Source organism: Chlorocebus sabaeus, chromosome 21, assembly GCF_047675955.1.
Source record: "Chlorocebus sabaeus isolate Y175 chromosome 21, mChlSab1.0.hap1, whole genome shotgun sequence".
Lineage (NCBI taxonomy): Eukaryota > Metazoa > Chordata > Mammalia > Primates > Cercopithecidae > Chlorocebus > Chlorocebus sabaeus.
Window position 1 is genome coordinate 9,225,042 of NC_132924.1, and position 23,198 is coordinate 9,248,239.

A 23,198-nucleotide genomic window follows, 5' to 3' on the forward strand; every position below is an offset into this window, starting at 1 on the left:
TGTGTATTTTTTTCATCTTGTTAATGTGTTATACCACATTGATTGATTGAAGTGTGTGGAGTCTTCTTTGAATCCAAGGGATAAATCCCACTTGGGGCTGGTGAATGATCCTTCTAATGTGCTGCTAAATGTGGTTTGCTAGTATTTACTGAGGATTTTTCATCTGTATTTATAAGGGCTGGTGTACTGTAGTTTTCTTTTTGTGTGCTGTCCTTGGCTGTGTTTGATATAAGATTAATGCTAACCTCATAAATGAGGCAGACAAATGATCAGATGAAAAAAATGTAAAGTTACATGTCTGTATTAAAAACAATACAAACAAACAAAACAACTAGATTTTAAATGGAGAATATGTTAGTCTGGTGGCATATAAATACGTATGTAAGAGTATGTCAAACAAGAAAGATTACCATGGGAAAATCACATCTTTTGCTAGTGACAGCCTAGTTCAGTTTATTTAGACCAAAATTCTCAAAAAGAACAACTTAAAAGCCAGAAAATTTTAAAATCATTTTTAAAGACGTTAAATAGCTAACAGGGTAATTAACAATTATCTGACCAGTATGTAGGGACAGTTGCCAAATCCTGAGAGAGAGCTGAGAAGAAGAGGCCAAGTCACTCCTTTAGGAACCACAGCTCAGCTTTCTATCACCAGAATCCCCTTTTATGCACAGCTTTGCTTTCAGTAGTGTGTTACCCATAGCCAAACTTGGTTTAAAAATATTGCATGGGGCCAGGTTGCTGTGGCTCACGCCTGTAATGCCAGCACTTTGGGAGGCCGAGGCCAGTGGATCATGAGATTGAGACCATCCTGGCCAACACGGTGAAACCCCATCTCTTCTTAAAATACTAAAATTATCCGGGTATGGTGGCATGCACCTGCAATCCCAGCTACTCAGGAGCCTGAGGCAGGAGAATAGCTTGAACCTGGGAGGCGCAGGTTGCAGTGAGCCGAGATCGTGCCACTGCACTCCAGACAGAACGAGACTCATTCTCAATATATATATATCGCATGAAAAATTCCAGCTGTACACAATTCATATGTTTTTAATTGTGCACCATTTTGTGTAGCGTAATAAAGTCTCATGCTGCTCTGTCCAGCCCTACGCATGAATCATCCTTTGTCCAGTGTGTCTGTGCTGTGTGTGCTACCTGCCCATTCTTCACTGACATCATCTGTGTCTGACATCCAGCCATCCACATCATCACAGCGTGATGATCTGGGATCTCCCTAAGCAGATTATCCTGCTTCTGACATATCCTATGAAGGTCAATAGTAGCTTAATGCCACATCACAGTACATGCAATATTCACCCCACTTATTCACATCACACAGGCATTTTATTATCTCATATAATCACCAAAATAAAATGGAGAGCACAGTACAATACATATTTAGAGAGAAACAGAGAGAGGGAGAGAGAGACCACATTCACATAAGTCTTATTAGAGTATATGATTGTGATTCTTCAGTTAGTTATTGTTGTTAACCTCCTCTGATGCTAATTTTCAATCACACCTGGTCATAGATACATATGTATAGAAAAAGCTAAAATATATATTGAGTTCTATACTCTCTACAGTTTGCAGGCATCTGCTGGGGATCTTAAGACATATTCTGTGTTGATGGGGGAACTACTGTATTCCAGTTGCTAAAATAAGATTGAGTTGATGATGAGTATTATTGTTTATTGTTACTGAGTGCTTGCAGGAAAATGTTTTCTATCCTAGTTTAACATATATAAAACCTGTTTTACAAATACAATTTCATCTAAAAATAAAAAATAATAAAGTATAAGGGAAACATCAACACACGCTGCAGAAACACCAAATGAAACACAACCACAAGAGACTGGGTATAGGGATTATCAATAAAGGCTTTAAAATGAGCATGCTTCCTACGTACAAAGAGACAGGGAAAATTTTAAGAGTTTTGGTAGATAACTGAAAGCTATGAAAATGACATGAAATTAAGAATTTAATGGACAGGTTTATAGCAGATGGAACAAAGCTGGAAGAAGAATTAGTAAACTGGAAAACAGATCACAAAAATATTCAGAAAAAATCACAAGGATAAAAAAGAATGGAAAATTAAGAAGAGGAAGTAAGAAACATAGAATAAGCATGTCAAGAAACATGGAATTTGAAAGAGAGGAGAGAGCTGAAGATTCAAGCAGTGTACATTTTTAAATTATTCACAATTCGTCAAAGTAAAACTTTTGATAACCAAAGACAATTAGGAAAGTCCTCAAAGCAAGCAGAAGATGTGAAAAACAAAAAGAATTATCTTCAAAGGAGTAGTGATTAGAATTACTACTTCCTTTTTAACAGAAATATTACAAGTATAAAGATAAATGAAATTTAAAGTGCTGAAAGCAAATAACTGTCAATTTAGTATATCTATATCCATAAAAAATATCCTCCATGAAGAATGTGAAACAGATATCTTTTCAAAAAATAAGAGCATTCTTCACTGGCAAACACCGACTAATATTCAGAAAGAACAAAAGGACATCAGTGTACATCCCTCAGCTGTTTAAATGATAAGATAATATGCATGAAAATTTAGTTAAAATCAAAACAGTTCTAAAATATTAAAACTCTGTCAAAGTGACATAAGAAATACTTGAAAACTTAATGAAGATAATTGCATACATTATTAATTTTTCATATAAATAAAAGTTTATAATTCATTGAAAACTGTATAGATAGCATTTAAAGAAGAAATAACATTAATAAAAGAAGCTGCCAAAAAGAAACATTGAAGGTGTTATGAGGTCAGCGTAAATGTGACAAGAAAATCTGAAAACAATAATATTAGAAGGCGTATGTCCTCATTTATGAACGTGGCAGAAATTTACAACCCTCTCCCAAAAATATTCAGGTCCTGAAATCTAAAATCTGTGTATATATATTACTTTTCACTGCAAAATTAACTTTACAGATACAAGTAAAGTTATAGATCTTAAAATAGATTTTCTTGGGCTACCTAGCTGGACTCTATCTAATCACATAAGTCTTCAGAAGCAGATAAATTTCTCCAGCTGAAGTCAGAGAGATTTGGCAGAGGGTGAAGTCAGAGAGATGTGAAGTGAGAGACTCGACCTGCTGTTACAGGATCATAGCCACACGGAAAGCATGAGAAGGAATCAGGCAGGTCCTAGGAGCAAAGACTGGGCCCCTCCTGATTATCGGCTAGCAACAACCACCTTTATCCTACAACTGCAAGAAACTGAGTGGGCCTACAACCTGAATCAACTTGAAAATGAATTCATCCCCAGAGACTGCAGAAGAGAATGCTGCGCCAACACCTTGATTTCAATAGCTTGAGACTCAGGAAGACACAGCAGCTGAGTCACACTGTACCTGGACTTCTGACCTACTGGACTAGGAGATAACAAATGGGTGTTGTGTTAAGCCAGTGAATTTTGGTCACTTGTTATGGCAACAGTAGAAAACTAACACAGAGACTCATGTATATGTATATACGGATGCTAGATTTATGACAAGGATGGCCTTGCAGATCAGTGGTGTGGAAGTTATTTCAAATAAATGTTGCCGATATAACGGTATACCTATATAGAAGAAAGAAATGAAAATATGTTTCCAATCTCATACCATGCATACAGTTCCACAGAGATTGCAGATCTAAAGATGAAAGCAAAACAATAAAGCATCTCAAAGACAATGTGAAAATACACCTGTCATTTGCAGATATGAAAGACTTTTTAAAAAGACACAAAATCAGCCGGGCGCGGTGGCTCACGCCTATAACAGCACTTTGGAAGGCCAAAGTCGGGGTATCACAAGGTCAGGAGATCCAGACCATCCTGCCCAACACGGTGAAAACCAGTGTCTACTAAAAATACAAAAATTAGCAGGGTATGGTGGCACATGTGTGTAATCACAGCTATTTGGGAGGCTGAGGCAGGAGAATCGCTTGAACCCAGGAGGCAGAAGTTGTAGTGAGCCAAGATGGCGCCACTGCATGCCAGCCTGGTGACAGAGCAAGACTCCGTCTCAAAAAAAAGGAAAAAAAAAAAAAAAGGATGCAAAATCTATAACTGCAAAGGAAAAGATTGATATTTTAGACTCTGTTAACGTTAAGAATTTCTGCTCATTAAAAGGAAGCAAAAAGGAAAGGTGCAGACTGGAAGAAAACAATGGTAACTCATATAAGAGACAAAGGACCAAGACAAAAGTCCTACAAATCAACAAGGAGAGACAAAATACTCAATACACAAAAAAAGGGGGGCATAGACTTGGATAGAAAATTAACATAAATAAATTACACACCAGGGACAAGGTGCTCAATCTCAGCTGTAATCAGAGAAAAGTTAAATCATACTACATTGAGGTGCCAATATATATACCCTGAAGAATGGCTTGAAGAGGCGATCTGATGTGTAGGAAAGGAATTTGATTGTCATACGTGGCTGCAGGGAATACACTTTTATGCAATCCCTTATGAAGAAGAACAATTGAAGAAGAATTAAGTGGGCAAGAAAGTGTTAACAAAGATGCCAGGTAGTGGTGCCTTTGTGGGTGGCTTAGGAATGGTTACAGAGGGGTTTTGTGTTGCTATCAAATATTCTATTTTTTTTATTTAATTCATGATTACAGAAGTGCCTGCTTCTTGGTAAATCTTTAAGCTTTTGATTTTTGTTCTGTACCCTCGTCTGTAGGCATATATTACTTCATAATTAAATAGAAAAGAAAAGTTCTTTCACATGACCTACAAATAATTTTTGCAAATTGCAAAGTATAATATCCCTTAGTATATCTGTGCTAATTTCCTTTGGAAATAAGATGGTATGATATACATTGGTCACTAATATGATACATATTTTGTCTCAAAATTGTTTGGGGATCTTTAGTTATAACTAAAATTTGGGGTCACATTGATGTGAGGGTAGTCATCACTGTTAAAGAAAAATCTCTTTAAAAGAAGATCTCCACTTTAATCCACAGTCTCACTGGAAGGTTTTGTAAAGATCACACTGGGCAACAGCTTTCAGGCCCTGGATTTGTGGATGAGAAATTAAGTTTAGTTAATCTAGAAGGAAAGTTTTTTCTCAATTTATAAAAAGAGAATTACCAAAAGGCTTAGGTAAATGGGATTGGTTTTGCTAATTTGAACTGGGACTGTTGTTAAAGATAATGGTGAGTCACACTAAATCAAAGTAGAAAAAAAAATACAGCAAATTTAGTTTTCTTGTAATATTAAGATGTTCTTGCTAAAACGGCAATGAGGTATATTTAAAATATTTGACATCCAATTCTCCAGGCTCATGCACTATTTTTGCTGATGACTGGGTTGTGACTACAACTTCCTAATTTTGTGTTGTTGTTTTTAGTCTTTCCTTCCTTCAGTTCACTTTTGTGTGTGTTTGTGAAACATAAAACATTGACAAAAGTGAATTTATACACACATACACAGAGAGTTTAACAAATATTTATAAACTGACACCTGTATAACACTCACACATGGTAAAATACAATAGTTTAAGCTCCTGAGAAGATTCTTGTTTCCTTTTCCAATCTCAATTTATTCATCATTACAAATATAGTAATTCTTATTACTTTCACAGAAAATATTTCCCCTATTTTCTTCACAGTTTTACCATCTGCATGTGATGTATTTGTCAGCCTTGTCTAGAGACAGAAGCAATAGGAGATAACCACAAAGATAAAGTTGTAGATGTAGATATGGATGTAGATATATATAGATAGATGATATAGAGTAGATATATAGAGATGATAGCTATAGATACATATAGATATACATACAGATATAGATGTAGATATAGATATCTAGATAATAAAGATATAGATTATAGATATAGATGGTGATATATATATAGGTGATATAGATGATATGGAAGGGAAATCATTAACAGAATTGGCTCACATGACTAGGGAGGCTGGGAAGTTCCACCACAGACCGTTTTCAAGCTGTAGACCCAGGGAGCCAATGGTGTAACTCTCAGACTGAGGTTGAAGGTTGAAGAACCTGGGGTCTGTTGATGCTCCTCCCAGAGTCCAAAGACGAGAGAACCTGGAGTGCTCGTCTACAAGGTTAAGAGAGGAAGGGGCTGGATGCGGTGGCTCACGCCTGTAATCCCAGCACCTTGCAGGGCCGAGGTGGGCGGATCACGAGGTTAGGAGATCGCAACCATCCTGGCTAACATGGTGAAACTCCGTGTCTACCAAAAATACAAAAAAATTAGCTGAGTGTGGTGGCCGGCACCTGTAGTCCCAGCTACTTGGGAGGCTGAGGCAGGAGAATGGCGTAAACCTGGGAGGCAGAGCTTGCGGTGAGCAGAGATCCCGCCACTGAACTCCAGCCTGGACGACAGAGCAAGACTCCATCTCAAAAAAAAAAAAAAAAAAAAAAAAAAAAGGGCAGCTTCAGAAGAGAGAGAAACTTTGCCTTTCCCTCACCTTTTTGTTCTATCTGGGCCCTCAGCTGATTGAATGTTTCCTGCCCACACTGTTGAAGATGGATCTTCTGTACTCAGTCCACTGATTCAAACTTCAGCCTCTTCCAGAAACAGCCTTACAGACACACGCAGCAATCTCAGATTATCAGCTACCTGGCTCTCCCCTAAGCTACTCAAGTTGACACCTAAAGTTAACCATCACATATGGCTATATCCCTGAACAATATAGCTTAGATTTGCTTGTTTTTGAAGTTGATATAAATATTATCATACTCTATACATCCCTTTGGATCTCCTTTTTCTTTTCTGATGTGATTGTATGATTTACACATGTTTTTACTTATAGTTGTAGCTCATTCATTTTCATTGAAATACAATATTCTATTACATAAAAATATAAAATTTTAATTATCTGTGTTATTGTTGGTGACTATGTGGTGTTTTTCCATTTTGAGAAACTCTGAAGAGTGTTTCTATGAGTCTTTTTACACATGTATCCTATCACAGGTAAAATCAGCCTTTGTAAAGAATAAACCTAATATTTGAATCTCCAGGCATAGAGTACAGATGTCTTTAATCTAATAACTAATAACACACTGCTTTCAAAGTGGTTCAACAAATTCTTCTCACAGTAGCAATCTACAGGAGCATCTGGTTCTCTAAATCTTGGCCATCACTTGGTATTGTATAACATTTAAGCATGTATCACTCTGAAAAGGATGTAGAGGTATTTGTAGTTTTATTTGTACATCCATGAAGATTGTGTTTATATGCTTATTAATTATTTGGCTTTCCTTTTCATAAAGTGCCTGTTTATGTCATTAGCCTATTTTCTTTTTCTTCTTTTTTATTCTTATTTCTGTCTCATTCTGTTACCCAGGCTGGAATGCAGTGATACAATCACAGCTCATTGCAGCTTCAAACTCCTGGGCTCCAGTGTTCCTCAGGCTACAGCCTCTTGCATAGCTGGGATCACAGACATATGCCATGATGCTCAGTTATTTTTTTTAAGTTTTTTAGAGACACAGGATCTTGCTATGTTGCCCAGGCTGGTCTCAAGCTCCTGGTCTGAAGGGATCCTCCTGCCTCAGCCTCCTAAAGTGCTTGGATTATGGGCATAAGCCACTGAGCTTGGCCATTGGCCTATTTTCTTATGGGATATGTTAACTACTTCTTACTGATTGGTTGTGGTTCTTTTTTACATACCAGCTATGAGTTATCATTGTCAATAAATACTACAAAATCATTTTCTGACTGTGTAGGTTATCTTTCACTTTACTAAAACCATATTTTTTACAAGCAGACATTCTCTTGTGTTTTTCAATATATCGGTAGTTTATTTTTAGTAGTTTTGTATTTTATTTTAAAAATGTGTTTCTATTTACCAGAATGTATCAAGAATATATTCTCAGATCTTTCCAGCAAAAAGGTTTGGGAATTCCTCCGTACAGGATGATGGCACGAATGTACTTTTCACTCTTCCTACCACTAAAAACAACTTTCAACTCTTGAAATTTTATATAAAACCAATGAACGAAGACTCTGAAAGGTGGAGAGAAGAAGATAGGCAAGCTAGGGACCTCAGGACCCTATAAATGGCCGGTGGTGAATTCTGTTTTTGTTGTTGTTGTAACACTACTGGGTGCAGACAAGAAAGCCCCAACAAAGCCTCATCTTTATATCAAAGGAGAAGGCAAGAGGCAGCCCAGAAGCACAGAGCACTTTAGATAACAACTGCTCTACTGCAACTAAACTGTGACTACACACTCAGGCACAATAGTGGAAGGGGGTGGGGACTCTGGATATCTCCCATGCCAGGCTGCAACAAGGGACCCAAGACCTCCTGCCAGAATGGCGTCAAGAGAAGGCCAAGTGGGGATCCAAGCCTTCCTCCCCTCTAGCCACAATGGAGCCACTTTCATTCATGGTGTCTGTGGAGACCATGTGGAAACATTGTTTCAGTGGCTTCCGGCAAGGCCAGAGAAGGCCAAGTGGAGAGTCAGGGTTTTCACCACTGCCAAGTGCTAAAAAGCTCATTTGGGCCGCAGTGGTTTTGCTGGAGAATTTTACCAGATGTTTATGTTGCATGTGCAGAGCAGGCAAACACACTCGGCACACTTACAGACAGTTGTAATGTGTAGTTTCCATCACATTTTATTGTCTTTGATTGAGGCTTATGTAGATAAACTAAATTTTATCCACATAATTATCATCTTTCATCACACCCAAAATTCCTTGTCCTGTGGTAGGAACATGATATGTCATCAAACAGGATTTTTTTCTCAGTTAGTAATCAATATATTAATTTTAGAACAGTTTTTGAGTGCTCACTATGTGCATGCATTGTTCTAGGAGCTTGGTAAACATTCATGAAGAAAACAGAAGATCTCTCTCTCTCTTCAGGAGGCTCTTGGTCTAATGGAGAGGGGTAGGAAATATTCCATAACATTACATTAGTCATACAAAATGATAAAAGAGGACAATCAATATGGCAAAGCAAACCCATAGACAAGGGGCCAGGTGGCAGTGCCTCAGTGTGAAGAGGCTGCCTGGGCATAGGTGCCAAGCTGGAAAGGAATTCCACCCTGAGGATGTTCAGATGAGGATGGCTGGCAGTGAAGACAGGCATTCGGCCTGAGGATGTGCAAATGAGGACGACTAGCAGTGAAGACAGGGATTCAGCCCTGAGGATGTGCGGATTAGGATGGCTCGCAGTGAAGACAGGGATTCAGCCCTGAGAATGTGCAGATGAGGACAGCTCTCAGTGAAGAAAGGCACTCAAAGACCCCAAAGAGGGAGGACCAAAGGCTAGTTTGGTATTGTGATGAAGGGAGCAAGGGTTGGGGTAGCAGGCAATTTGGTAGAAGGATGACTAGGGCCAGATCCCAATGGACAGGAAGTCATGGTGAGTTCTTCAGCTTTCACTTGCAGGAAATAAAGTTATGGCAGGGTGTGCACAGAGGACTGATGTCATTTGACTTCCTCTGTGAAAATGAACGGAGGAAAAGGGCAACCAGGTGAGAAGCACTTACAGTTATCCAGGCAACATTTCAGGAAAGACATTTCAGGCCAAGCAACATTTCAGGAAAATGGACAATTAAATATATTTAACCATAAATACTTAAAACAGAAACAATTTCTGTGGGCAAATAAACTCAGAAGAAAACATTTTTATGAAAGTAGGATTTGCCTGTTAGTTCTCTCATTTCATTTCATTCTGGCTCACAAGCACGCATCAAAAAAGAGAAGACAAGAGACGCAGAGGCAGCAAATACTATGAAGGATTGCGTTCCGTGCTTGACTGCACTTACCTTACGGAAACCCGATAGGTAATCCACTCAAGTCAGCCTCTGAACTAGTGAGAGATTACAAGTACAGGCATTGGAAGATGAAAATGCTTATAATCATGTTTCCTCGTGGTTGAGTTTTTGATCACTTGTTTCTAACTCCCCGACAGATGTGGATTAGGTCTTTCAAGTGCAGAGATGCAAGTATCATATCTAAGCCTGGTCAAGGAGATTGAAATGATGTGGGATGCTTTTGGCCATCACTTCTCAGAAATTCGCAGCATGCATGGGCTGGCTTTTGATAATGGCAATGGCAGCTCCTGCAGGCATAAGTACTATAACTCTCTGTGTCTTTGAGGTTAGTCAGTGGGAGTATTTCCTCTCAGACTAAGCCACTGATCTCATATTTAAATGAGACTGATTGTCCCACCCCTGGAGTGTGTACTGCAGTAACTGTGAACAGATCGCCCACATATTTATTGATTTCACTTCATAATGTCATCAGAAGCAAGTAGACCAATGTTTTAAGTATTTATAACTGCCTGCTACAGAGATTTTTCTCCTGATTCAGAGTTTCAGAATGCACACCTGTCTTTTGTGTGACGTGTGTTTACTTGCAGCCTGCGGACTTGCAGGTGCAATCTCAGAACTGGAAGGAAGTGCAGTAGAGTTCACTAGGCCATGCGATATATGATCAGATCTCTACCTTCTCTGCCTGGCCATCTTCCAGTTTTTGCTTTGGCTTTTAATGTGACAGAGGCTTGAGGTCTTTGCTATGCAGTGTGTCCTATTTACCGATTCTTCCAGTAGTTGGACATAATTTTTCATTGGTCCTAATTCTGAGTTCTGGAATCATGTGGAGTATTCGAGCACTTCCTCTGTTTGAAGGCAATAGCTCTCTTATCCCCCAAGTAATTAAAACGTTTGTTTAGAAATCATGTTAAATAAAATTCCTATGGCCTGGTCATTCCTGTATGGACAACTTTTCGTCCTCTAATGACCCTCTTAAGTACTGTGGATAGACTGGAGCCAGCCAAACCTCTGAGGGTGGAGTCCTGTCCGGCCTTATTGCCGGGTCTTGAATTCACCCTCCTTAGGACTGAGGCCCCATGGCCTCCTGTTGGCTGGGCTAACAGCTGAGTCCATCAGGTGGCCCCGAGAAGGGACATGGGACATTACTGAATCTCTGCACCGTGTCTTAGGACTCAGGCCTCTTTGGTTAGATCCATCCCGCTAGAGAGTCCATAAGGAGAGGCCCTATTCATGTTTTCTTTTGTCTCCCATTCAGAGGATAAACATTAAAAAGAATCCTGTAGTTTCTGAGCACTTTTGAGGCTCCTGCTCAATATTATACCTGTTTTTCAAATGAGAAAACAGAACAAAGTTATTGAGTTGCTACATATAGAAACAAAGTTTTAATTTCATTCTGCATACTTGCAAAGGTTGTCTTATAATTTTATCCCTGTGCCTCCCATTCCTAAATTGTCCTGCCAGCATTTGCAAAGTATCTCATATATATTATCTACCTCTTTCTTATTTTGCATACCTCTTTAATTTAAGAGTAGATACTTTGTATAGTATCATCGTTTATAACTTTTGGAAAACAATTGTGTATTCTAATGTTAAAAATACCTAGTCATTGTTATACATGTGACAAAATAAAAGGCTATCAATACTGGGGAGAAAGGGGACCTTGTGGTCCCTGAAAGCACTCCACCTCCAGCTCCAGACTCCTTGTCCTTCATAGCCACCTCTCAAAAGAGCCACCCATACTTACTGTCCCTGGCTTCACCCCATCCCTGCTCATCCGACCATGGAGGCTTTCCAAATTCAACAGTGTTGCCAAAACCAACATTTTCTCTTCTCATGATCCTTGATCGAACTGCTGATTCAAAACATCTGACCTTTAAGAAACATACACTTATTTTGTCTGTGCCTCCTTTCTGTTGATTTCTCCTTGTCCAGTTTCACGCTCTCTTCTCTGATCCCTCCTTTTTTCTCCTCTGTGGGCTTTCTCTCCTGAACGTTTGGTAGTAGTCAGCCTTGCTAGCCTTTATTCTCTCCTTGGGCCATCTCATGCATGGCTTAAATTTCAGTTATTACGTGTATTTAGAGAATTATTATAAAACGTGGTGACTTCAGTGAACAACCATGTATTTTGAAAATCACTAAAAGTGTAGATTGTAAGTGTTCTTACCACCAAAATGATGAATATGTGAAGTAATATGTATGGTAATCAGCTCAATTGTAACATTCCAAAATGTATGCATATATCAAAATATCATGTCGTGCATGGTAAGTTTATGCAATCCTTGTATCAACTATGAGACAAAGATTAACCAAAACATAAAGAATTAAAAGAAATGAACAAAGTCTCCAAGAAATAGGAGATTATGTAAAATGGCCACATATAAGAATCATTGGTGTTCGTGAGGGAGAACAAAGATCAAAAATTTGGAAAATGTATTAGAGGCAATAATTGAGGAAAACATCCCTGGCCTTGCTACAGATTTAGACGTCCATATACAAGAAGTTCAAAGAACTCCTGGGAGATTCATTGCAAAAAGGAAATCAACAAGGCAGAGTTGTAAGTGTGTCTAAAGTCAACATGAAAGAAAGAATTCTAAGAGCAGTGAGACTAAAGCATCAGATAACCTATAAAGGAAAACCTATGAGACTAGTAGCTGACTTCTCAGCAGAAACCTTACAAGCCAGAAAGGACTGAGGTCTGATCTTTAGCCGCCTTAAACAGAATAAGTCAGCCAAGAATTTTGTATCCAGCAAAACTAAGTTTCATAAATGAAGTAGAAATAAAGTCTTTCTCAGACAAGCAAATGCTGAGAGTATTTGTCAATACCAGCAAAACCCTACAAGAAATGCTAAAAGTAGTTCTAAATCATGAAACAAAAGGTTGATATGCACCAAAATAGAACCTCTTAAGAATATAAAATTCACAGGCCTATAAAACAATGACACAAGGAAGAAAACAATGTAACTAGGTAACAATCAACACAATAACTGGAATAATATCTTACATCTCAGTATTAATTTTCAATGTAAAAGGTACAAATGCTACACTTAAAATATACAGATTGGCACAATGGATTAAATACATCACAAGCCAAATATTTGCTGTTTTCAAGAAATGCACCTAACATATGAGGATTCTTATAGACTCAAGGTAAATGGGTAGAAAAAGATAATCCATGCAAATGAAAACCCAAAGCAAGAAGGAGTAGCTCTTCTTATATCAGATAAAACAGACTTTAAAGCAACAACAGTAGGAAGAACAAAAAGGTTATTACATAATGATAAAGGGTTCAATTCAACAGGAAGATATAATAATCATAAATATATATGCACCTAACTCTGAAGCTCCCAGATTCACAAGACAATTACTACTAAACCTAAAAAAAAAAAAAAAGATAAACAGCAACACAATAATGGTGGGAGACTTCAACACTCCACTAATAGCACTCAACAGATCATTGAAAGAGAAAGTCAACGAAGCAACACTGCACTTAAACTACATTCTAGCACAAATGGACTCATAAATATTTACAGAACATTCTACCCAAGAACTGCAGGATATACATTCTTCTTATCAGCTCATGGAACATTCTCCAACATGGATCATATGGTAGTCCATAACACAAGTCTCAATAAATCTGAAAAATATTAAATTATATCAAATATCTGCTCAGACCACAGTGGAATAAAACTAGGAATCAACTGTAAAAGGAACCCTCAAAACTATAAAAGTACATAGAAATTAAACAATCTGCTCCTGAGTGATTTTGGAGTTAATAATGAAATCAAAATGGAAATAAATAATTATTTTAAATGACTGATAATAGAAACACAAGCTATCAAAACCTCCAGGATACAGCAAAAGCAGTGCTAAGAGGAAAGTTTATGGTGTTAAATGCCTTTATCAAAATGTTGGAAAGATTACAAATCAACAACCTAATGTCCCACCTCAGGGAACTAGAAAAAAGAGAATAAAACAGTCCAAATCTAGCAGAATAAAAGAAATAACAAAGATTAGAGGAGAACTAAATGAAATTGAAAAAAAAAAATACAAAGGATCAATGAAATGAAAAGTTGTTTATTTAAGAAGAGAAACAAAATTGATAGATTATCAGATAGATTAAGAAGAGAGAAGATTCAGGTGAGGTCAAATAGAAATGAAAATGGGTACATTACAACTGACATCACAGAAATACAAAAGATCATTTGAGACTACTAAGAATAGTAGTCTATGCACACAATCTAGAAAATCTACAGGAAATGGATATATTTCTGGGACCATACAACCCTCTTAGCTTGAATCAGGAAGAAATAGAAATCCTGAAAACACCAATGACAAGCAATGAGATTGTAAAAAAAAAAAAAAAAAAGACCGGGCACGGTGGCTCACACCTGTAGCCTGTAATCCCAACACTCTTTGGGAGGCTGAGGTGGGCAAATCACAAAGTCAAGAGATTGAGACCATCCTGACTAACACGGTGAAACCCCATCTCAATTAAAAACACAAAAAATTAGCTAGGTGGGGTGGCGGGCTCCTGTAGTCCCAGCTACTCGGGAGGCTGAGGCAGGAGAATAGCAGTGAACACGGGAGGCAGAGTTTGCAGTGAACCAAGATAGTGCCACTGCACTGTAGCCTGGGCAACAGAGCGAGATTCCGTCTCAATAATAATAATAATAATAATAATAATAATAATAATAATAAAATAAAAATTTAAATTAAGAAAATTTTAAAAAATAGAAATAAAAATAAAATAAAATTGTCACCAAAAAAAACACAAAAAAACAAAAAAAAGCCCAGAGCCAGGTGGATTAACAACTGAATTCTACTAGACATTCAAAGAAGAATTGGTACCAATCCTAATGAAACCATTCCAAAAGACTGAAAAAGAGGAAATTGTCTCTAACTCATTTTGTGAAGCCAGTATCACCTTGATACCAAAGCCAGGAGTGGACATAACCAAAAAAGTAAACCACAGACTAATATCTCAGATGAATAGAGATGCAAAAATCCTCAACAAAATGCTATCAAACTGAATCCAACAGCAGATCAAAAAGATAATTCACTGTGATGAAGTAGATTTCATCCCAGGCATGTAGAGATGGTTCAATATATGGCTGTCAATAAATTTGATTTTTCACATAAAATTTTAAAAAACATATGATCATCTCAACAAATGCAGAAAAAGTATTCCATAAAATCGAGCATTGCTTTATTGCTCAACAAACTAGGAAAAGAAGGAGCATACTTCAAAACAATAAGAGCCATGTATGACAAACCCACAGCGAACATAATACTAAATGGAGAAAATTTGAAACATTTCCCTTAAAAACTAGAACAAGACAAAGACATCCACTTCCACCACTTCTATTCAACATAGTAATGGAAGTCCTGACCAGAGCAATCAGGCAAAAGGAAAAAACAAAGGGCATCCAAATTGGAAAACACATAGTCAAACTATCTCTGTTTGCTGATGACATTGTCATATATCTTAGAAAACCTTAAAGAATCCTCCAAAAGAATGCTTACATCTGAAAAATAAATTCATTAAAGTCTTCAATTCCAAAATCAAAATACATAAATTAGTAGCACTGCTATTCATCAACAACAACAAAGCTGAAAATCAAATCAAGAACTCAATCCCTTTTACAACAGCTGTGAAAAATAAATACCTAGGACTATACTTAACTAAGGAGGTAAAGTATTTCTACAAGGAGAACTACAAAACATTACTGAAAGAAATAATATATGATACAAACAAATGGGAATACATCACATGCTTATTGACTGGAAGAATCAATATCATAAAAATAACTATACTGCCCAAAGCAATCTATAGATTAAATGGAATTTCTATCAAAATACCTATATCATTTTTTACAGAATTAGAAAAAAATACTACAATTCACATGGAAACAAAAAACAGCCTGAATAGACAAAGCATTCATAAGCAAAAAGAACAAATCTAGAGGCATCACATTACCTGACTTCAAGTTATACTACAAAACTATAGTTATCAAAAAAGAATGGTACTGGTATAAAAGTAGATACATAGACCAATGGAACACAATAGAGAACCCAGAATTAAAGCAAATGCTAACCAACTGATCTTTAATAAAGCATACAAAAACACAAACTGAAGAAAGAATACCCTATTCGATGAATAATGTTGGAAAATCTGGATAGCCACATGTAGAAGAATAAAACTGGATCTCTATCTCTCAGTGTGTACAAAAATCAACTCAAGATAGATTAAAGACTTAAATCTAAGACCTGAAATCATAAGATTTCTAGAAGAAAATCTAGGAAAAACTTTCAGACAATGGCGTAGGTGAAGAATTTATGACTAAGACTCCAAAAGCAAAAGAAAAAAAAAATAAATAAATGTATACACATTTATACAATTCATTAATGTAACCAAAAATCACTCCTCCTAAAGCTATTGAAATAAAAGCTAACAATAAAAATCTAAATAACCTACCACTTTAAATATTTATAAGTATACACACAAGTATGCACATCACTTTGGACATATCTTATTAGTTAAACCCTGAATTAGCATGTCTATTACATTTAATAAAACATTTCACATATAATTATGTATGTATTACATATTAATGGTTGCAGTATTTTTATTCTACATATATATACACACATATATACATATATACACACACGATAGTTGATATCAAACAATTCCTTATGAGGGGCACTTAGGGTGCTTATAGTTTTCCCATCATGAAATAACACTGCAATTGAAAAATAATTGTCTTAAAATTTTGCATATGTCTCTGATAATCATAGAAGTTGAAAATTTTGTCAAAGAATATAAATATCTTCAGAGATTGAGGATAATGCCAAAATGACCTTTCAAATATTTATACTAAATCACACTCCTACTTATAAAATATGAAGGTCTATATCTTCCAAAATGTTTGCATCTCTGGTTGATAAAATTTGTCTTCATTTTTTCTAATTTAACAAATAAATTTTAATTTTTGTTGTTCTAAATTTTGTGTGCTTCAATCAGGAGTTCTATTAATACGTTTCATTTTTTAGTTAAAATTATAAATTTTTTAGATGTACTTTTCATTATTAAGTACTTTTGTTTTTATTAATTATAATCAATTTATTAAGGATATTAGCCCTACACACACACACGCACACACACACACACACACATTTAAAGTCATTATTTGTCTTCACAATCTTTTCTTGTTTACTTATTTATTGAAGTTTTTATACTGTGCATTTTAATTGGCTTGGGTATTTTTGCCATTTTTTTTTTATGGAGCTAATTATGTATAGCATAATGTAGGGACTGTAGACTATAAATATAAATTAAACGAGTCTGTTTATACCTGAGGCAAGAAACTAGGGAAGATGATGAAAATATGCCCAGCATCATTTGCTAGTGAAAGTGTGGGAAAAGTGCCAGTTCAAAAGCTTTACAATGGCACTAGACCTTGACATCTCTTGTACAAAGACTCATTGAAGAGTACTATTGCAAAAGTGCCCTGCTGCTCCAGCAGGCAAATCCCAAGTGCTTATTAACTTTGAATTTTGTGCTGAGAGGAAATATTGCACAAATATACTGAGAGTCTGTTGAATCAACAAACAGAAGTTTATTATATTTGGTACAATTCAATCCATGGCCCTTATCTCAGCCTGCATTAATTACACGTCTACCTCCAGTCTAAACTAAGTTTAGTTCATTTGTTTTTCTTTTTCTTTTTTTTTTTTTTTTTTTTTTTTTTTTTTTTTTTTTTTTTGAGACGGAGTCTTGCTCTGTCGCCCAGGGTGGAGTGCAGTGGCCGGATCTCAGCTCACTGCAAGCTCCGCCTCCCAGGTTTACGCCATTCTCCTGCCTCAGCCTCCTGAGTAGCTGGGACTATAGGCGCCCACCACTACGCCCGGCTAGTTTTTTATATTTTTAGTAGAGACGGGGTTTCGCCGTGTTAGCCAGGATGGTCTCGATCTCCTGACCTCGTGATCCGCCCGTCTCGGCCTTCCAAAGTGCTGGGATTACAGGCTTGAGCCACCGCGCCCGGTCAGTTCATTTGTTTTTCTAATGTAGTGCTTGTAAAAATCTGATCTTGTTTATAACACATTTTGTTTGTCATCCACTGATGAACACTTGGGTTGTTTCCACGTTTTGGCAATTGTGAAAAATGTTGTTATGAAAATGATGTATAAATATAAGGTAAATGTGTTTTAAAAATCTCTGCAATAGGTATACTTGGCAACTTCCATTCATTTTTTTAAATGTATGTAACCCATAAATACATTTTTGTTCTTCAAGATTTAAACGATATAATGTATAGACAGCAAAACATAAAATTTCCATTCATTCTCTTACCCCACACCCATCTTCAATAACTAAAGTTAAATTTGCCGTATGACCTTCCACCTGTTTAATATATCCTTTTAAAATATTATTTATTTTAATGGATCACACAGCACATCTTGATCTGCATTTTCCTGTCTTTTATTTAGTAATGTCTTAGAGATCTTTCCAATCTTATTTTTGTTTTCTGTTTTTAACAAATGTGTGTATTGCACAATGCTGTGTTAACTAACCATGTGCTTATATATTTACACACATTGGACTCTTTCTGCAGATCAGATTCCTAGAAGTAGAATCCCAGGCCCAATACTTTATTAAACTATCAGATTTTCTTCCTTAAGATCCCTTGTGGCTTGATTATTATTTTTCTTCAAAATGTATTATACAGTTCTATAAATTTGGAAAACTCTTGGAAATCGTGTTCTGAAAAACTTTTCTGATGGTGTATTTGTTTCTGTTGGCCAACATATTGTAAACCATGAGTTTTATAATCTTAATGAATTTATTTGTTTTAATGAAAATTATTTCTTACTCCAGGCCCTTTAGCTGGCACATGGGAGATATGACCCTTATCTATGGAACAATCTGGGATGATTTTGAAAGTGTAATGAGAAATGACTCTTGAGAAATGTATTATAATGAAGAGGCTATTTTTACAGTGGAAACAGCACCTTATCCAGTGAACAAGTTAACATCACATGCAATAATCTTGTTGATCTCGTGCAGTGAGATGGGGCATGAGCTCTGTGATATTTATTCCCTAGAACCTATTACCCCAGTTCAGTCATGAGAAAACATCAGGGAAGCCCATTTGAGAGACATTCTAGAAAATAATTGACCAGTACTCTTCAAAAGCACAAAAGTCAGCCAAGACAAGTAAAGACACAGTACCTTTCACAGATTGCAGCACACTAATGAACGAGCCAGTGAGAGCTAAAGGCACCATGATAACCTGGGTTGGACTCTGGGACAGAAAAAAAAATGCTAGCGAAAAAAGTGATGCAGTAGGAAAGCAGTCTGTAGTTTAATACTGTATCAACGTTAAATCATTAGTTTTGTTAACATACCATGGTTATATAAGATGCTAACATTTCCTTTGCTTTTATTTTATTTATTTTTTACCTACCTTTCTATTTATTTGTTTAGAGACAAGATCTCATTCTGTTGCCCAGGCTGGAGTACAGTGGTGTGATCATAGCTCACTGCAGCCTTGGACTCTTGGGCTCAAGCGATTCTCCCACCTCAGCCTCTCAAAGAGCTAGGATTACAAGCATGATCCATCATGCCTGGCCTGCTTTATTTTTAGAAAAAACTTTCACTAGAATGAAATTGGACAGGTATCTATATTTTTCTTACATTTTAATCTAGTTTTCTTTTTATTTGTTCTTATAGTTAGCTCTTCTAAACATCTAGATAAGCAATGATGAGTCAGTATAAATGTTCAAAAATGTTTATATTGAGGTCTTTATTTTAGTATGCTTTAAAATATATTTTCATTTTCCTGGAATAGAAAAGGGAAAGTGTGATGTAGACAAGTTAATTGATTGTCAAAAAATTAGACATTTAGAATGTTATTAAACGAAGTGATTTAAAAAATCCAAATTTAAATAACAAATAAAAAATACATTTAATTCAAACTGAAGGAAATTCTACTTTTTGCTATAAATATGTTAATGCAACAAGGCTTTATTAAAAATCTCTAAGGCTCAGTGTGATGCAGTTAGTGTACAAAAATGTAAGGCTCAGTATCGCCCCAAAAGTATCAAAACATGTGGGGAAAACATAGTTAATATTTGAATAGTTTGCTGTGTTTCACAAAACTGAGTTTACACATATTATCTCTGCGAATTTTTTTGTTTTGTTTTGTTTTGTTTCGTTTTGTTTTGAGACAGAGTCTCTTTCTGTTGCCCAGTCTGGAGTGCAGAGGTGCAATCTTGGCTCACTGCAAGCTCCACCTCCCAGGTTCAGGCAATTCTCCTGCCTCAGCCTCCCAAGTAGCTGGGACTACAGGCGCCTGCCACCACACCTGTATTTTTAGCAGAGATGGGGTTTCACCATGGTAGCCAGGATGGTCTTGATCTCCTGACTTCATGATCCACCCGCCTCAGCCTCCCAAAGTGCTGGGATTACAGGCATGAGCCACTGCACCCAGCCTGTTAATTTTTATAAAAAATACTTGACACATTATTGTTTTTAGAATTACTTTTACAGATGAAATTGAGGCTTAGAGACATTCTAAGTGATTCACTTACGCTAGTTACTTAGTATAAGAATTGAGGCACAGGTCACATTTTTAACCAAATTACATAATTCTACTTCTGCACTGCACACAGAAGCTTCTCCTAAATATTAAATGTATTCATAATATTATTTTTGAGAATAATTAATACTATGATAATTAGGTATTTCTAAAAAACTAAAACAATCAAAAATGCAAATACTCTGATGGGGCATATTCCAATAATGCAACAACTAATCAAAGCTCCTGAAAGAGAGCTTTGCTAGCAATGATTATGGCAGGGGATTTGAACCCCTGCACTTTGGAATCAGTATTCTCTGAAAGACTTGCTTTTTAAAATGAAATAATTCTTGTTATAGATACATTGGAAATACTGTCTGTCTCGCTTTTAGCTCAATGTGATGCTTGTCAGTGGTTCCAGGTTAGGTAAAGCTAAGCCAGCATGTTCCTGGGGGTGCCAATTTGGGGGATAATTCATGGAAAAAATTAATTTGTTATTGTGGTGACAATAAGTTCCCACCTGTGTATTTCTGACAGGAATATGTGAGAATATACAAATAGCTGAGTGGTGTCTTTGTCCATCTTAACAGCCAAATTGGATCAGCTGCACAGATTGTCTGATTGATTAGGCAGGGATTATTTAAGACAGCCAAAAAAACCAATTTGGCAAAAACATATCAATTTAATGGCCACGGGGCAAGACAGGTGGGAAGGATGGAATCACTAGAAGATGTGAGAAGCCCTGAATTCCAAGGTGCTCCTTTAAATCTTTGTGAAAGTGTGCCATGTTGGTCTCCCTACAAAGATAAATTATGGCTGCATTGATCTGTTGCCAAAATAATGGCTGGAAAATAAAAATAAGTTTAGTTACTTGAAGCCAACTAACTGTTTACACTGATTTTCGTACACTGTTCTTTGACTTTCTGAGGGGATAGGGTGTGGAACTCTCCTGTGTTTCTGTCTGATAGTGAGGGTTAGGAGATCCGGCTTCAGGCTCCCCCAACCTGGCTCCCTGTACACAGGGCCCTAGGAAAAGGAGCAGATGCATTTCCCTAGTCCATGGCTCTTTGGTACTGATAATGGTGACTGGTGTGAACATAAGCCATGTGTCCAGTCTCCCTACCCTAGTCCCGGTCTTTCTCACAGTAACCCCCTTTGCTGGTGTTACCGTGCATTCTATTATGGGGACTTTATTAGATCTACTGTTACTTTTCCTCTTCCTTCGATTGTTGTGCAGTTATCACCTGAGAAGCAGTCTGCTTTCCCAGGAATACTTCCTTGTTTGGAACGCCAACAGTAATGGTTTCCTTCAAACATGTAGAAGTCATTTTCAAAGCCCATTGTTGTATGCCTCATAATCCATTTTTTAAATGTGAATTTTCTCCTTTCATTTTGTAAGACTTAACATTTCTTCAAGCATATACTTTCTCACCCTGTTGTAAAGAGACCTTCTGTATATCTTTAAGACCACAGGATCTCCAAATTGTTAACTACTGGTCGATGAATCGCTGAAGAGATAGAAGAAAGGAAAGAGATGCCAATTAGATAAAGAAGGAGCAAAATATAGGAATTTAGATAAATTGTTTTTTAAATAAAATTGGACTGTAAAACACTTATAAGAAAAAGGGTATAACCCAAATTCAGTTACAAATAAAGGTGTTTCTTAAATATTGCCTGTAAAAGCAAAACAAAAAAGCAAAACATCTTTTTGAGACATCTTAGCTTCAATACCCTATGAGAAACTACTTATTTTGCATATTTTTGTGAGCTTTGAAACACTGTAGTAAAGTATTTCGCATGGTTATTTGCATTCAGTGAACTCACAAAGCCTATTACATATTATTATTATTTGAATTATTATTATATTTCTGTCTTAGCAATGTTTTCAGCTTATAATGGAATAACTTTTTGTTTACATAATTAGTGGCCCAGAGAAAGGAAACCCAGAGAAGTTTAGGAAATGCAGGAATGTGTCCAGACTATGGCAAGTTCCATCTTTCAACTCTATTGCACTCAAATGTCGGTGTTGTACTAAGGATTGTTGCTTCTTGGTATCAAGAAAGCTTCCACAGTCCCAGAAATCAATTTCTAAAATGAATGTGTCCAGTATAAGAAGGCAGGCAGAAGGGCAAATGGGCTTTCTTATTGCACATCTGTCTCTTATATGGGAGGAAATTATTCTCAGAAATGGAACCTATGGGCACCCCTAGGATTTTGGAAAATCAGTTTGCAGTACCTTAAAGACTCTAGCCACAATGTCAGCAGCTTGAAGAAAGAGAAATAAGTTGAGACTGGCAATTGTATAATCAACCAGCAATATTTATATTTTATTGGAAGTAAACAAATTTTATCTTCTAAAATCATTTACCTTATCTTCCATCTTTCTATTGTTTTCATTTCAGTTAATGAATTGTTAGTGTCTTTTAAAATGTTTTTCATTCTGATTGTTGCAAACTCAGGTGAATTACATGAAGTGGATACCACACGTTATTAGAATACAGAATAAGGTTTATTTATTGAGCAAGGTCAAATGGCAGTTGATTGCAAGGCCAGGGATAAGTTCTTTAGGGTACAGAGGTTTCAGTATTAGGCAAATTGTCGCATTGGACACTTCTCTGCCAAAGCGTGCATGAAGAAGTGTTGCAATAAATTTGAAGGATCTAGGAAACAATAAAGTCTATCACTTGCCCTTATTCGCATTGAATAAGGAACTCTCAATATTCCAGGCTGACAAAATAATATAAACTGAATTATGCACAGGGAAATTATATTTTCATCAATGCTTCCAAGTGCTGTTTATAGCCTAAACTTATCTCTCACATACCTATTTTGTCAAAGACACTTAACACATTTT